At 40.4% G+C, this 15,816-nt stretch overlaps 1 long non-coding RNA gene across 1 annotated transcript in view; it reads right to left on the bottom strand.

The window, feature by feature from the left end:
- Positions 1-15,509, bottom strand: part of LOC141278302 (uncharacterized) — a 68,253-nt gene extending 52,744 nt beyond the window's left edge. Inside the window, exons 1-4 of the long non-coding RNA XR_012330787.1 lie at positions 15,466-15,509; positions 11,391-11,469; positions 9,577-9,655; positions 9,217-9,329 (exon numbers count right to left, since the gene is read on the bottom strand). This is a non-coding gene — a long non-coding RNA (uncharacterized lncRNA). The remainder of the gene's footprint in view (positions 1-9,216; positions 9,330-9,576; positions 9,656-11,390; positions 11,470-15,465) is intronic.
- Between the last annotated feature and the right edge of the window lie 307 nt (positions 15,510-15,816).

Genomic DNA, 15,816 nt, shown 5'->3' with positions numbered 1-15,816 from the left:
TTCCAGCCTCTGCAAACATTTCTGGACCTCCCATGTGACCTGACTTCAAGTTTTAGGACTTGGAGGGACCACTGTGGGTTTAAGCAATGTAGATGTCATGGCATCCATGATGGTTTGAAGAATGAAGACCCCAGAAAGGCAGATAGAAAATAGAGATGTTTTCTGGAAACCCGGTAAGCTTCCAGATTCTTATCAGACCTGAAGAGGGAGCCAGTCCCAATATTACCTGAGGTGAATTTCCTGACAGTTTGGTTAGGTGTTTGCTTAAATTTATATTTCATTTGATTTATAGAAAATAAATGAATAGAAATAGATATTTTTTAATCCCTGAGTTTAGAGACTGGAAATCATACCACTTGCACTTTTCTGAGCACTGGAGACAAGAATAAACACAATCAGCCTGAGGACAGATTGGGACCCTAACCACCAGATTCCCCTTCTCTTCAATGCCCTAAATTAAGATAGGCCCTGGTCAAATCATTGTTTTTACACTGGATACTTGTCTGACGACTTAAAAATCTTCTATAAACACAACCATACCTCTAAAAGTCTCACAAAAGTTGTGTATCAGTGATTGCTTAGTCTTCTCAGGATGCTATAGCAAAAACGCCATAGATTAGGTAGCTTGTAAACACTAGACATTTATTTCCCACAGTACTATAGGCTAGAAGTCCAAGACCAGGCTGCCAGCATGGTCAGGCTCTGGTTAAGAGCCCTCTTCTGGGTTACAGACAGTCAACTTATCATTGTGTCCTCACGTGGCACAGAACAGAGAGGGAAAGCAGCTCTCTCATAACTCATATAGGGACACTAACCCCATTCATGATACTACACCCTCATGACCTCATCTAACCCTAATTACCTTCCCAAAGCCCCACCTCCGAATACCATCACCTCCTGATACCATCACAGGGTAGGTTTTCAACATACGAGTTTTGGGAGGACAGAAACATTCAGTCCATAACAATGATCACCATCACTTTTTCTCACAGAAAAATAGAAGCGGGACAGTATTTATTGGCTTGTTCTGAGGCACCAAGCCCACGTGGCCCAGCTCAGAGGACACAGAGAGAAAGAAAGTAAGCAGAGCCAGGCCATGGCCTGTCTTCCGAAAGATCAAGGCTGTAGTCCTAGAGAAAGGGCAGCTGGAGGAGGGGCTTGTTTCCCCCCGTGGTGGCATGGATGGGACATGACTGTCCTTTTTGGTCCTGAACATGGTGGAGGCTGGGTATAGGGAACTGGCTGGCCTGTGGGCAGATTTAAAGACCTTTCTCAACTTGGATGGAGAGAAGTGTATGGGAGAAAGGCAAAAAAAAAAAAAAAAAAAAAAAGAGTCTCTTCTCATGCATTTGGGACAAAGGAAATCTACAGCAAAGACAGTGTACATTTTCCTTTAGGCCGACTGTAAGCTCTCATTAGGCATAGAAGCCAGAGCTTATTTATAGAATTGCACTACAGTGTTGCTGTGTCTGGACAGCTAGTCTAACCATTTCTCATCAAGCAGGTTGTATAAGTTCCTATTACAATTCATTCCCACAAAATCAGTCTCTGGGCTTAACATCTCTGGGGAATGTCAAGGACCATGTTGACTCTGAGGGATGGCAGAGATGAAGCTCAGCTGACTGTGCTGCTGCTACCCCTCCTACAGATTTCTCCCCTCTCCTCCTTCCTCCAGCCCTCTCTCCCTCTTCCCTTCCCTTTCCATCCCCCTGGATGCCCACTTTACTCATTTATAGAGGGATGATGTCTACTTAGTCGGGTTACAGTGAGGCTGAATAAAATAACACATATGAATGTCCTTGCACAGAGGAGACACTTGATAATTATTGGGTAGGAAATAAGGAAAGAAAAAGGCAGTGGCTTAAGTGCTATCCAGTACTTGGAAAGATAAACCACTCGATGCAAGGTTTATTGGGTGGTAGGATGTGAGGAGGGTGAGTCAGAGCAAACTAATGAAGGAGTGTGATGTTGGAAGGTGCAGCCTGTCACTGCTGCTGCTGACGTTATTTGAAAGAGATATAAGACTAAACCTCCAGTCGGTGGTAATTAGAGGAGCTCCCTCGGCACTTTATGTAGCTGGGATGGTAACCATCACGTCCTGCTTGAGACCAATTCCTGTTCGTATAATTATATCCTGACAGCCGGCCCTCAGCTGTATGGTTTTTACAAAAAGATAATATTTCTCCTATTGTACTTGCTGTAATTAGCATTTCACAAAGGTGATGAGGAAAAGGTGACAGGATGCATTGTGGTCTCTTTCTCTTTCTTAGGCCAGACGGGTGAATTCTTGGGCAGAATGTGGCATTAGGAAAGAATGCATGAATATTAAAAGGTGTTCTCAAAGTATTTTTCATAATGCTTCCTGATATGGTCTTCATCACAATAACAGATATGAGGTCCCAGACCCTCAAAGTAAAAGATGGTGCTACCCTGATTGTCACTATCTGAGGTGGACTGAATTGTGTGCCCCCCTCCCCCCAAATTCATCTGTTGAAGCTCTAACCCCCCAGTGTGCCTATATTTGGAGACAGCCTTTTTAAGGAGGATTTAAAGCTCAGTGAGATCATAAGGGTGGGGTCTGGATCTGGTAGGACTGGTGTCCATAAAGAAGAGATGCCAGAGACGTCTCTCTCCACGCACACAAAGAGGAAAAGCCACGTGAGGCCACAGTGACAAGGCAGCTGTCTGCAAGCCGGGAAGAGAGAGCTCACCCTGAACCAACCTGCTGGCACCCCGACCGATCCCAAACCTGTCGGCACCTGCGAGCTCCGGCTGCCATGCTGTGGGCTGACTGGGCTGAGGTTGAAGCCCCCGCTGTGATCTGTGCAGATCACTGAGGAGGGAAGCAGTTCTCAGCAAAGTTCCATCCCATGCACTTGGCTGCCTTTGGTTTTTACTGGCACAGCTGCTGCAATCACAAAGCGCTCTGCAGCTTAGTCCACGATCCTTAGTGCCTCTGTGAGTTTCCAGTTGCTGCTGTAACAGATTACTGCACTCTTAGTGGATTAAAACAACAAATATATTCTCTTACAGTTTGGAGGTCAGAAGTAAAAACTCAGTCTGACTGTGCTAAAGTCAACATGGTGCCGCCAGGGGCGGGTGGGTTCCCTCCGGAGGCTCTGAGGGGGAAATCTGTTTCCTTGCCCTTTTCAGCTTTTAGTGGCCAGCTGTATTCCTTGGTTTGAAGTTGCTTCCTCCATCTTCAAAGCACATCACTCCAATCTCTGCTTCTGTCTCTTCTGACACTGACTTGGCCTGCGTCCCTCTTATAAGGGACGCTATGATTGCCCTCAGCTCACACAGATAATCGCACCACCTCATAATTTGATCTCATCTGCTGCTCCTTTTGCCATATAAGTTAACATTCACAGGTTCTGAGGCTTAGGACATGGCCTTATATGGGGGAGCATCACACAGCCTACATACTGTGCTCCCCTGTATTCCGTACTCCCAGGCACAGACCCTTTATGGAGATCACCTCCATTTGCAGCTTTCTGTGGGTTCATTATAGTCTTCCTGCCTGGACTGAGTCTCTCCCCCTTGAATATTCAAATCTCATGCCACCTCCTCCAGGAAGCCTTCACTAACTTCTCCAACCTACTTTGACTTCCATACTACTTAAAAAGTGAGCTCCATTATTGGGCTCTAATGTGTTATGCTGAGTTCAATTCTATTTTGTTTCTAACGTATTTGTCTTATTTCTTCAACAAAATTATACGTTTCCTCTCTAAGTTTTGTGCATCTTCCCTGCAGTCTTCCTCTCCATTCCTTGAAATAATTTCTTTGGCCTCTCGGTCACCTTCTTAGCTGGACTCACCGATGCCCACAGGTTCTGTGTCACTCCCCAACTAAGTGTCTGAACCCACCAGGGTCCCTGTTTGTTGGTTACCCATTCCATCCTTGGCCTTGGTTGTGGGTCAGTCTCCTGCTCTGGTCCCTTCTGAGGTCTTGTTCTGGGAACCTTCCTTGACTCCATGGCCTTTCAAGACTGGGGTCCTGCCTTGTCCTTTGAGTTGTCCTTCCCTGGGGCTTGGAATTCTGCTGCTGATTCCCAGTTTCTCTAGTGACCAGGGCGCAGGTCCATGCACACAAACTCTCCAGACGATACCAGTTTGATAGGAATCTAGGGACCCAGGCCACAGCCTGGCCTTGCGGCTGAGCTCAGTCCATGTATTAGGACCCTTCTACCTCACCTTGAGTTGCCCATGTAGGAATCGTACTTTTATTTACCTATATAAACATCCACTTTGGCATGGCATCTGAGGCATATCTCCCAGCCCCTCTGATGCCACAATGTACATGTCTCCTGTGAGCATTAGCCACCTGCACCATTTATCCGTTTCTGGGCATAAGCAGCCAGACCTCATGAATGACTCCTAGACATGTGACTCTCCCTAACACACCTAACACAGACAGAGCAGGTGCTCAAAACCAGCACCAACTGATTGGGGATTTGGTTTTATTCTCCCTACTCCATATTGGCACATTCAAGACAAAATATACTTTGTTAGGTGCACATTCTAAGCAGGAAAAAGAGCTGCTTATGTTGTCTCCCCTTTCTGGAAACATTAAAATTAGCTGCAGTTGCCTTTTGAAATTCATCTTTTGAGAGCCAGCTTTATGTAAGCACTAAGGATACCGAGGTGAAAAACATCTTCCCTGCCTTCAAGAAACCCCTAATCTAATATGGTACACAGACAAGGAAAGCAGAGATTATAATTGGGTCAGCTATATAATTTGCAGGGTCAACTGCAAAATGAAAGTATGAAACCTCTTATTCAAAAATCAGCATAAAAGTACCATCAGCACTAAAATGTAAAGCTTCTTGGTATGCATGTGCTCTCTACCTTTAGCTTCCTGGTGAATAAGGAAGGGCTGAAAGTGAAGGAACTATGGGTTGCCCTGCCTTTCCCTTTCTCCCATGCTATCATTTTCATTATAAGTGGGTGGCTAACACAGGGAAGTGATAAGCGTGGGAAAGGATGATAGGATTCCTTGCTCATTCTTCTTTCTTAGAACATCACTGCCTTTTTTCTGTCTTCAAAGCGAGTTCTAGAAAGCATGCCCTCTTGGGCTTGTAGATACCACTGCTTACTCAGTAGTAGATGTAAAGCACTGCAAATGTTTTATGTGAATGGGGCAGTTTAAGGAATGGCTGACACAGATACTGCATGGATCTCCTCTGCTCAGGGGTATGTTCCATTGTCCCATGAGACTTCACTTCGAAACACAAATTCACAGATGAAATTATTAGGAATTTCAAAATGGTCGTACCAGAACATTAGGTAAAGTACAGGGACCTCCAGAGAGCAGGGTTGTGTGTAACCATACAGCTGTACACACACAAGGCTGGTCTGGATGAAAAAGTCCCGTGAGAAATTCCATGATCAAGACATACACAGGGTTCCATGGGAACAACTCACTAGAAGGGAAGAAGAGAAGAGGACTTTCCAAGGTGGGGAGGTGGCACTGGAGCTGAAGCCTCAAGGATGAGAAAGGCTTAGCCAAGCGAACAAAGGAGGAGGACAGCATTACAGTCGGAGAGTCAGCAGGTGCAAAGACACAAGGCGTTATAAAGCACCGCATGTTTGGGGAACTACAGCTGCTTGATGTGGCTGGAATGCTGATGGGCGTGGGATAGCAAAGGAAGCTGAGACTTAAGAAGTCCTAAAGGAACGTGAGTGTTAAAAGAAAGAATTTGAACTCTCCAGAAAGTGATGCCACACTATTGGAGCTGTGTAAGCAGAAAAGTGACATTAAAGGATTTGTATTCTCAAACATTCTCTCTGATGTTAATGTGGATGATGGGTTTGAAAGAGGGAAACTATAGCAAGAGAAGGCAATTGGAAGCCATTGCTTTGCCCCAAGAGAGAAGCTAAGACTGTGGAGTTCTTCAGTTTTGTCCCATTAAACTTAAAAATAAATCCATTAATTGAAAAAGGCAGACCCATATTAAGGAATGAGAGTTAAAATATTAACTGAAAAATTCACTAAAGCACAATGCCATAGCAATAACAATCGCTATGGAGTTGGGTTCTTATATCAACTTCTAAGCTACTCTCTTCAAAGCACTTGACAAATATGGCTTAGAGAAATGTTTTTCTAATTTGGCCTATATTCTATTATTATTCCGTGGTCCTTCCGTTGCCATTGCCAAGGGTTTACTGGTGAACAATTTTATGCATTTTTTTTTTTTTTTTTTTTTTTTTTTTTGCGGTACGCGGGCCTCTCACTGTTGTAGCCTCTCCCGCTGCAGAGCACAGGCTCCGGATGCGCAGGCTCAGCGGCCATAGCTCACGGGCCCAGCCGCTCCGCGGCATGTGGGATCTTCCCGGACCGGGGCACGAACCCGTGTCCCCTGCATCGGCAGGCGGCCTCTCAACCACTGTGCCACCAGGGAAGGCCCTATGCATGTTTTTGACTATGCTGGTTTACCTTAAAGCAAGAACTATGAAAAAAAATCTGCCAGGCAGGAGCTATTCTTCCAACATCATTTGGCTGTTGTATAAGTTCTGCTTATTTAACAATGCAAGGAGGTGGAGAACTGACGCAAATCTCCAGTCCATCCTGGCTTCCTCGCTTTTGATTTGTCTGTGCCCAAGAGCATTGATTTCCTACTTCTCTATACTTTCCACCTCTAATCCTTCCTATAAAATATTCCCCCATTAAATCTAATTAATCAGAGCAGCATTCTGTTACTTTTTTCATGTAGCAGCGCACACAGCAAATGATGATATCTGTATGACACACTGGGGTTAATGGACAAGGTCACCTGCAACTGTAGTGGCTGCTCTGGGGGGTTCTGGCTGCGTCAGTCCCCACCCACCTGCTCTGAGGGCCAAGGGAGTTGTTACTTCAGTGCACCTGCAAACTATTTGCCGCACAGCAGCCTGCCTCAGCACATAAACTGGGAAACTCTGTAATAAACAGTTTTTAGCCCTTCTGAGTATCATTGTTAACTAGTTTGCTGCTTCTCAAATGTTAATATGCTTATGCAACACCCGGGAGACTCATTAAAGATGCATATTCTGATTCAACAGATCTGAGATTCTGCATTTCTAACAAACCCCCAGATAACACCAGAGGGGTTCATGGACCATACATTGTGTAACAAGGAACTGGATAGCTCATTAATACAACTTGCTCTGGAAACATTATAACATTTTGAAAAATTAATTTTGAAAAATTATAAGACTCATAAAATTTCTTGATTTTTACTATTAGTTACCAGAACACTAGAAACAGTATAAAACAGCCTCTTTCAAATTGTAGGTAAAGTCCAACACTCTTATTTGACTAAACCTGCCTTTTTTCCATTTACACATCTAATTAGAAGCTTCATACTATCGTTCTTGGTGACACACTAAAACCTATGTAAAGTGATTATAATCGACAGTTCCTATTATAAGGAAAAATTATCTGGAGTGCAGAGAACTACTAAATTTGGCTTTTGTATAATCAAAGGAAGATCCTTGTAAAAGAGAGGTGAGAGCTGATTATTTAGCAAGGCTTTTGTGCTAGGTTGAACATACTCAAAGAAACTCATAATCATTAAAATTAAATTATTAAAATTAAAAATTATTATATTCTCATGGTCCTTGATTTAGAGAAGTTCTGCCATTAAAAGAATCCCTTGAAAAAAAAATAATAATAATAAAAAAGAACCCCTTGACATTAAACAAAATATCCTTTCCTCCTCAGACTGTGACTAAAACTTTTTGCTCTAGAAACAGTTATTGTTTCTTTCCAACTGTCAGTGACTGCAGACTCAGGTGATATGTTCCATTTTCAAATGGAAATAAATTTAAAGGCAAATGTAAAAATGACTTTCAGATAAAGTGGAAAATGGCACTTAAGATAAACTCAATGGCTTTATAATTTTTTTGAAAGAGGAAATGAATTCCCAAGGTTCAAAACATTTTGAAACTTAAACTTCTTATTTTATACATACCAGTTTTTGAATAACACAAAGCATCGACATGCTATGTGACTGAAAGTGAAAAATACCTCTATTCAAATTCAAATTATGGAAAATTTGGGAGTTTTTACAAAAATGTTTATTCATATATGACCCAAACACCTTACTTCAACCTCTTTGAAAAGTTTACTGAACATTTAGTCCATCAATTTTTGTAATATGAGCATTAGTTGAATATAAATTGATCCATAGGGAATGAATTTGACATTATTTAGAAATCTACTATCTTTAAAGTAATATAACTGAGCTCATTGTTTCCAGAATCCAAAGGTCTTTGGAAGGAAGGGCAGTTGCAATAATAAGCTTGAAAGGCTGGAAGGAAAACGTCTGTCTTTACAATACAGGGAAGAAAAAAGAATATGGGAGAAGATAACTTAGTGATTCTGGAGGCCTAAAAAATTACTGCTTTTATTTGGACATAAATTATGAAAGTGAAATGCAGAATCCCATTACCATTTTACGGAGGTCCTCCTTCTAAGCAGAGCTAAAAAATGTGGTTGGGCTTTCTCCATCTGAAGCAACTAGGTGATCAATTTCATACCAATCCTTTTCTTTGAAAATCGCACAGAGAAATCATGGCACCAAATGGACGAGTAGTTTTATGGTCAATAAATTGTTGTACATGGTGTTTCCCATTAGAGAAAAGGGCAATCAGATTTCATGCCTCAGAGTGTAAATTGATTACTCTCTTGGGATCTAAATATACATCATTTTTCTGGCCATTTTACTGTAATTTCATCCAGTTGGTAAGAGCACCTTTTTTTCTTATCTGCACTGAAATAATTAGACTTAGACCACTGCAGGTATCAAATGGCAAAACCTGTTGAACTTCTATCTTATTTTAATGAAGAAAATATAAATTTAACATGGGTTAGAACATCTACTTTAGTTGCATGTATAGGTTTTGGCTAATGAAAGAAATAACAGCATTCTAGAAGCTATTGTTTCCCCTGAGGTGATTACAGTTTAGGTAATTACACCCAGGTGGTGTCTGGATCATGGAACAAAAGTCTGAACAGCTAGAGTTTCAATAAGGAAAAGAAAGCTGAACTACATACACCTGTGACAAGCACTGTGCTACATACTTTGCACGTGTAATATTACAAGAAAGATTATATGTAAGAAAGACTACTTTTCATAAGAATTGAACCTTTTCTGAAACAGCTAAGCAAAGCTTCCAGAATATTTCTTATTTAAATACCATACACAATTAGAACACAAGTAAAGAATACTCTCACCTTAGTAGTATCAGGAATTTATCTTCAGTGTTTCTCAATCAGCAGTATCCTCTTAGCTTGAATATCACTGACTATTTCTTGAAGATAAAACCTCTTTGAACATGTTCACAGAGCTGAAATTGTCAGTAGATTTACAATTTATCATGATTCATTATGCTCAACATTCTTATTAGTTACACATTTTCTACCCATCTTTCTGCTCAAGACACAGATGCATTTAACAAATCAAAGAAACAGCCATCTTGTTCTGTGCCCCAACTATTCTCTCCTCACGAAGAGGAAACTCAAAATATTTACCAACTTACATGAGTAGCAAGCAATCAAGAAATAATATTTCTAATGCTTTCTTCTTATACTTACCAGCATGACAATCCTTCCTCTAGTCAAGAAGTCTTCATCGGTCTCCCCAGTGAACCACTTTCAATCCTAGGTCTTTACCCTTTGAAAGACAGAATGCATTATTACGCCGTTGTATAGGATTTGCAAACTCTAGGCACCTGCAATAGACCTTCTGAGCTACAGAGACAATGGCTCTGGCAGCTGTAATGGGTTGCTGTTAAATATAGGTTAATTTTGCTTTTTATACAAAGAGCTGCTTTACTAGCTGATGTGGTGAATTGAGAATGAGGGTCTTATTTTCTGAAAACAAAACTCTGTTGCTTAAATAACTAGACCAATTATAGAAACAAATAACACTCTATGTTCAGTAATAGCTGAAGCAGCTTGATACAGTAAAAAGATCATAGGTTTTAAACTCTAATAAACCTGGGCTTGAAGGCAGTTTTCCTACCTCGGTGATCTTGAGCGTGTTCTGTAATATGGAGATAAAAGTACCTTAGGGTGTTCATTTGAGGTTTACATGGTAAATGTAACATATAGGGAGTGCTTAACAGAGTGACTGCTTAACACAGTAGGTGCCTCATGAATGGGACCTCTATTATTCCTCTTCTCCTCTTCCCTTTCTGAATTAACCCCTGATTAATAACCTACTTAATTAAGTAGATTATTGTTATTAATAACTTATTAACCTGCTCCTAGTAGGTCTGTATGTTTCTAGTCCCTTGGTAGGTGTTTATGAGACACCTGGAAGATTGGCCAGCTCTCTGAATGTCCTTCTGTCTCTCAACTTTTAGTTCCTCTACCAGAAACAGAATGCTGGGTGGAGCTCATCATAGACCTGATTGATTGTGATAATTCTTTCATTTTATACACATTTTGCTTTTCTTTAGGTCCAAACTCCAAGCCCCTGCCCCCAACCACCTTGCTATGTATGATATTAAGACAAGGGCTCTGAGCAATTTTAGCAGAAGAGACCTGACACAGGAAGTGGGCAGAATGGAAGGAGAGGAGGCAGCTTGTAGTTCACGCATAGAGTTTGGACATTATTCTACAGGTTGTAGGAAGTTAGTTAAGAGTCTTAAGCAGCGGAGTAATAGGGATTATTCTGTGTTGGCAGATAGGACAAACTGAGGGTAAGAAAACTGGAGGCAGGGAAATCAATTGGGAATAATTCAAACGGGACATGATAAGGACCTAATCCAGTGGGACTGGGGACAGACAGGGGCTGAAGAGTTGAGCTCATATATAATAAAATTAGTAAATCAAAACATGAGGTCCAATTGGATATAGTGGAGTCTAGAAGACATCCAGTATAAAATAATTGCTTCTTCTGTAGCACACTGTATTAGTGGGCTAGGGCTACCACAGCAAAATACTACCGACTGGGTGGCTTAGACAACAGAAGTTTATTTTCTTACAGTTCTGGAGGCTAAAAGTCCAAGGTCAAGGTGTCAGTCAGCTTAGTTTCATTCTGAGGCTTCTCTCCTTGGCTTGTGTATGCCAACCTTTTTGGCTGTGTCCTTCCATGGTTGTCCCTTAATCTGTGTTGTCTGTGTCCTGATTGCCTCTTCTTATAAGGACACCAGTCATAATGGATTAGGACCCACGTTAACAACCCCTTTTAACTTAATGACCTCTTTAAAGGCCTATCTCCAAATACAGTTATATTCTAGGCTACCAGAAGTTAGGGTTTCAATATATCAGTTTGGGGGGACACAATTCAGCCCATAACACACATATATTAATGGCAATTAACCGTAACAATATGTGCATACATCTGTGCTGGTTATAAGTGACTGCCTCTCACTTATATTCCACTTATATTCCAAACCTACCTGTGATGCTGGAGCTGGGGACTTGGCCACTTTCCACTTTGCCAGCGGCTTGCTATTGAGGCTCTGCCGATAGGGGGCGCTAGAGAAAAATGACAAGGCCTGAGAGGGGAGGAGGGACCAGTTCATTCCTGTCTGCTTCTTGTCCCAGCAGCATCACCCCAAGAACACATCTTCACTCTGGCAGCCCACCTAGGTTCCAATATGCAGTTGTCTTTTCACCCTTTCAGAAGCAGCCTCCTTACACCCCCTCAGAAACACCAACACCATCCTGCCAGCACCTCTTCCTGGGTTCCGAGGGGCTCCTATTCCAACTTCTGGGTTCTAATGACCCCAGATTCTGCCTTGTGTTTCTCCCAGTCCTAGAGGTGAAAGCTGCTTCCTACATTTACTTTCTCTATATTACGTCTGTGTCCCTATTTGCCTTTTCAGTTCTCCAATGACTGTTAAACCAATTTCCTATATAACATTTTGTCTGTTAAAATAACTGGGGTGATTTGTTTTGTTTTCCTAACTGAACTAACATCTTTCTTTGTGAAATTTTTTCCTCCTTTGCTTCACGCAGTGACGGTATGGCCAGTTGTCTTATATTTACACAAAATAAATATTAGAGGAGTGAAGAATGGCCAGTGTTAGTTACCATCTAGGGGACATCAGAATTCCGTACCTATGAAAAACAGTAAGCAGAAAAAAATCAGCAACCATTATTAACTTTAACAGCTCTGTCTTGCAACTATGACAGAAGGTGCACCATAGAAGAAAGAGTACTAGATTTAGGTTAAAGGACCTTGTTCCTATTTGCTCCCTTCTACCTCCATCACTTACTGTTTGGTGTCTTCTCAGAACCTTGGTTTCTACTCACAGAGTTTACTGAAGAATTGAATAATAAATGCAAAAGTCTCATGACAATTCTACAACATAAACAATTGCACACTGTGTGCCTCTTAGCCTTCCTCCTTATTTTTGTATTTCGTACCCACAGTTCTCGTAGTAAATTTGGGCAAAAAATGTATAAAAAAACAGTGGCACTAATATTTGTGGAACGCTTATCACATGCTAGACACCATGCTGAGTACTTTACGAATATTGTCTCCTTTGATCTTCACAAGAACCCTGTGATGACAATGCTATTATTATCCCCATCTTGCAGAAAGGGAAATTGAGGTAGCACTTAGAAAATGTGCCCATGTTAGGGTTCACCTTAAAGATAGTGGAACTAGAACTCGAACCGTAGCACTCAAACTCCAGATCTCTGTTGGAAAGTTTCCTAGCTCACTTAATTTCTCAGGATATGTTTGCAATAGAAAAAGAACTGAGTGCTTTAAGAAGAACTTCTTTCCTTCAAACAGAAATTGTCATGCAAGTCATTCACCAACCTTCAACTTAACTCCAACTCCCAGTAACAACTCCCTTTCCCCCAAAAAAATGACAGAAAAAAATAAGAATGAAGGGAGAAGAATGATCAGATTCTGAAAAGAACAAAATAGATTTAAATGTTCTAAGGTGGAATAAAGCATTTTTGTTTTAAGGCAGGGTGTTCTGAAGGGGGTGTGGACCATTTAAAGATTTGAGAACTATATGAATTGACCATTCTAATAGTAATTTTTCAGGCTTCACTCATCCTACCTTTACTTTTCTGTTTTCCCTAACTTGTGATTTGGGGCAGTGATTATCACAAACTTTAGCAGTGAAATTTCCTATTTTCCAAATGATACTGAATCATAAAACAAACAAAACAGTGTTTTAATACACAGACTTATTTTATGCTTTGATATTCATAATATTTACTTAAACAGCCAATCAATGAGAATGTACATTAATACTTTGTTGGTTTTCAGTGTGTTAAAATTGGATATATATCACATATGAATGTGTTTGGTAGTTACTTTTTAATTACATTTAAAAAAATAACTATTTAAACATACTTTAAACACTTGCAACGAATGGTTGCTGGGCCCCTGAAGCACGTCTGAGGAAGTATCACAGTTTGCAAACCACTGATAGAGGGAAATGCAGGCATCCAGCCGCTCAACGCCATCCAGTACATAACTAGATGGCATTCTCCCATTCCTGAGTACATTTATGCTGGCCCACGCTCCTAGCAAAGGAGCAGGCATCAGGCTCCATCGATCTTAGACACATAGAGTCACTTATCCATATGCTCAGGGTGTTTAATGCTGTGTCCCTGTGCAGTCACAAATTAGTCACTTTCTGTTAGTGACTGTGAATATAAAGGAGGCATTTTCTGAACTATGGATCTTGTTTCAACAATTAGGGATAGACAAATGAATAATCATTTTTTCTTCATTTATTATGTGTCTAAATGAAATAGCTTCAGTTTGCGGTCTCTATACGTGCTAATGAAAACATTCCACCCCTTAAACCTGCTCCCAAAGTCCCAATTCTAAAATGAGGAGAGCAGATAAAAATAGGGTAGAAAACTTGCCCCCGTTCCTTTTCTTCCTTTCTTTCATTGAGGTCACTGTGCTCAATTTATAGAATTACAGAATTTCAGAGCCAGAAAGAAACTCAGAAATCATGCAGACTAATGTGTTTATAATTCTCTATAAGAATTCCCCTACTAGCATTTCTGATGGCCTCCGATAGAACATTCCAGTGCAAGGAACTTACTACCTCATTATTCCACCCTCGGAAGGCAGGAATTTATGTAAAGTTCTCCCTTCCATTGCATATGCCACTGTTTAGCAGATCACTAGTTGATGGACATTCAGGTGGTTTCCAAGCTTTTTTCACAAATATGTTACTGTAAACATCTTGGTGATTATATTCATAATTCTGGGTTTATTTCATTAGTGAAGGCTCTCACAAGTGGAATTGCTGAGTCAAATTGTACGTGCATCTTTTTAATTTTAATAGCTAATGCTGGATTACTTATCAAAAAGGTTGTGGTGATTCACATACCACAAAAAAATGGCTATTTTCCCATTGGATTTTATCAAGCTTTTGAACTTTTGCCTATCCACCAACTGAATGTTTATTATCATCTGTGTTTGGTCTTCTGAGATTTTTTTTTATTGTTGTTGTTGAATTGTTTGCCTATTTGTCTTTGGATGGTTTATAGCATCAATTTGAAAGAGCTCTTACTTGATTAAAGGTTGATCTTTCTACTGATACTCATGGAACTTAGTGTCTAACTTCTTTTTTTGTCATTGAAATATGTTTATTAAACACATAAAAGGAAAGGAAATAAAATAAAGCTCCTTTAGAATCATGCCAATCAGAGATAACCGTTGTTTCCAATTTGAGCTTTCTTTTTTAGTGTCTAACTTCTAACTATCCTGCCTTATCTTCTCTGAACAAATTCATTTCTCAGTGATTCTCTTAAGATGTGGTGCTTGCTCATAAATGAATATCTCACCCTAGAAGTGATCTGTATGGTATAGGGCCTTGCTCCTCAAAGTGTGGTTCCCTGACCAACAGAGCCAGCATCACCTGGAGACTTTTAGACCACAGAATCTCAAGCCCTATGCAGTGTCTGCTAAATCAGGATCTTCTGTTGTACAGGATATCCAAGTAATCTGCGTGCAAATTAAAATTTGAGAAACACTGTGACAGAGCATGAAGATCTTTACCTTTTGCCCCGGTTCTGAAATTTATATTAAAATTATCATAGCTTTTCAGGTCATAGTAACTATTATCATAGCTTTTCAGGCCATAGCAACTAAGTCTTTTATTCTGCTATCAAATAAACTGTTGTTAAACTGTTTCCCCATCTGTATTCATTTATTAATATTTTCTAAAATACAAGATTTTACCCTTATTCTCATTAAATTTCATCGTATTCATGTCAACTCATAATTCTGATTTATGATACACTTTTTGGATATTGAATCTGTATTTTAATATAGAGGTTCCCATTACTCAGTTTTGGGGGAAATTAATCTAAAACTTCGAGTAAGTATGTGTGGTAAGACCCCAGATAAGTCCCTTATGGACATGTTAAATCCAGTTAAGGTGAATTTTAAGACAAGGCCTAAGGGGAAAGAGAAAGAAGGATATCTTCATAATATAAACGTTTAACTGAAGATATTTATGCATGTGGCAGTACTTTACTGACCTTGTTATTTTTTCAAAACAATCACCTGTTGACCTCTCATCCTCACCAGCTGCTTCTATGACAGATCCAGGCACCAAGTCACAGAAGAAACTTCGGGATTGTTTTGATGCCTCAAAGCAACAATGCCTGGGAACCATTAGTACAATGATGACTTTGGCCCCTGGAATGACTAAGTTTCTAAACACAGAAAGGAGACATTTAAGAACCAAAGACAACTCCTCTTTTAAAAATACACTCAACCACTGGTCTGGACAAGATGGTGTAGACCTCTTTCTCCTTGCTCATTCCCCTAAATATAACTATAAACTCAACTGGAAATAACTCAAGAGACAGCCAAAGGAGACGTGATGG

This window comes from Tursiops truncatus, chromosome 3, assembly GCF_011762595.2.
Source record: "Tursiops truncatus isolate mTurTru1 chromosome 3, mTurTru1.mat.Y, whole genome shotgun sequence".
Taxonomy (NCBI): domain Eukaryota; kingdom Metazoa; phylum Chordata; class Mammalia; order Artiodactyla; family Delphinidae; genus Tursiops; species Tursiops truncatus.
The sequence above is the reverse complement of the archived record's forward strand: the minus strand, read 5'-3'. Positions and strand labels throughout refer to the sequence as shown.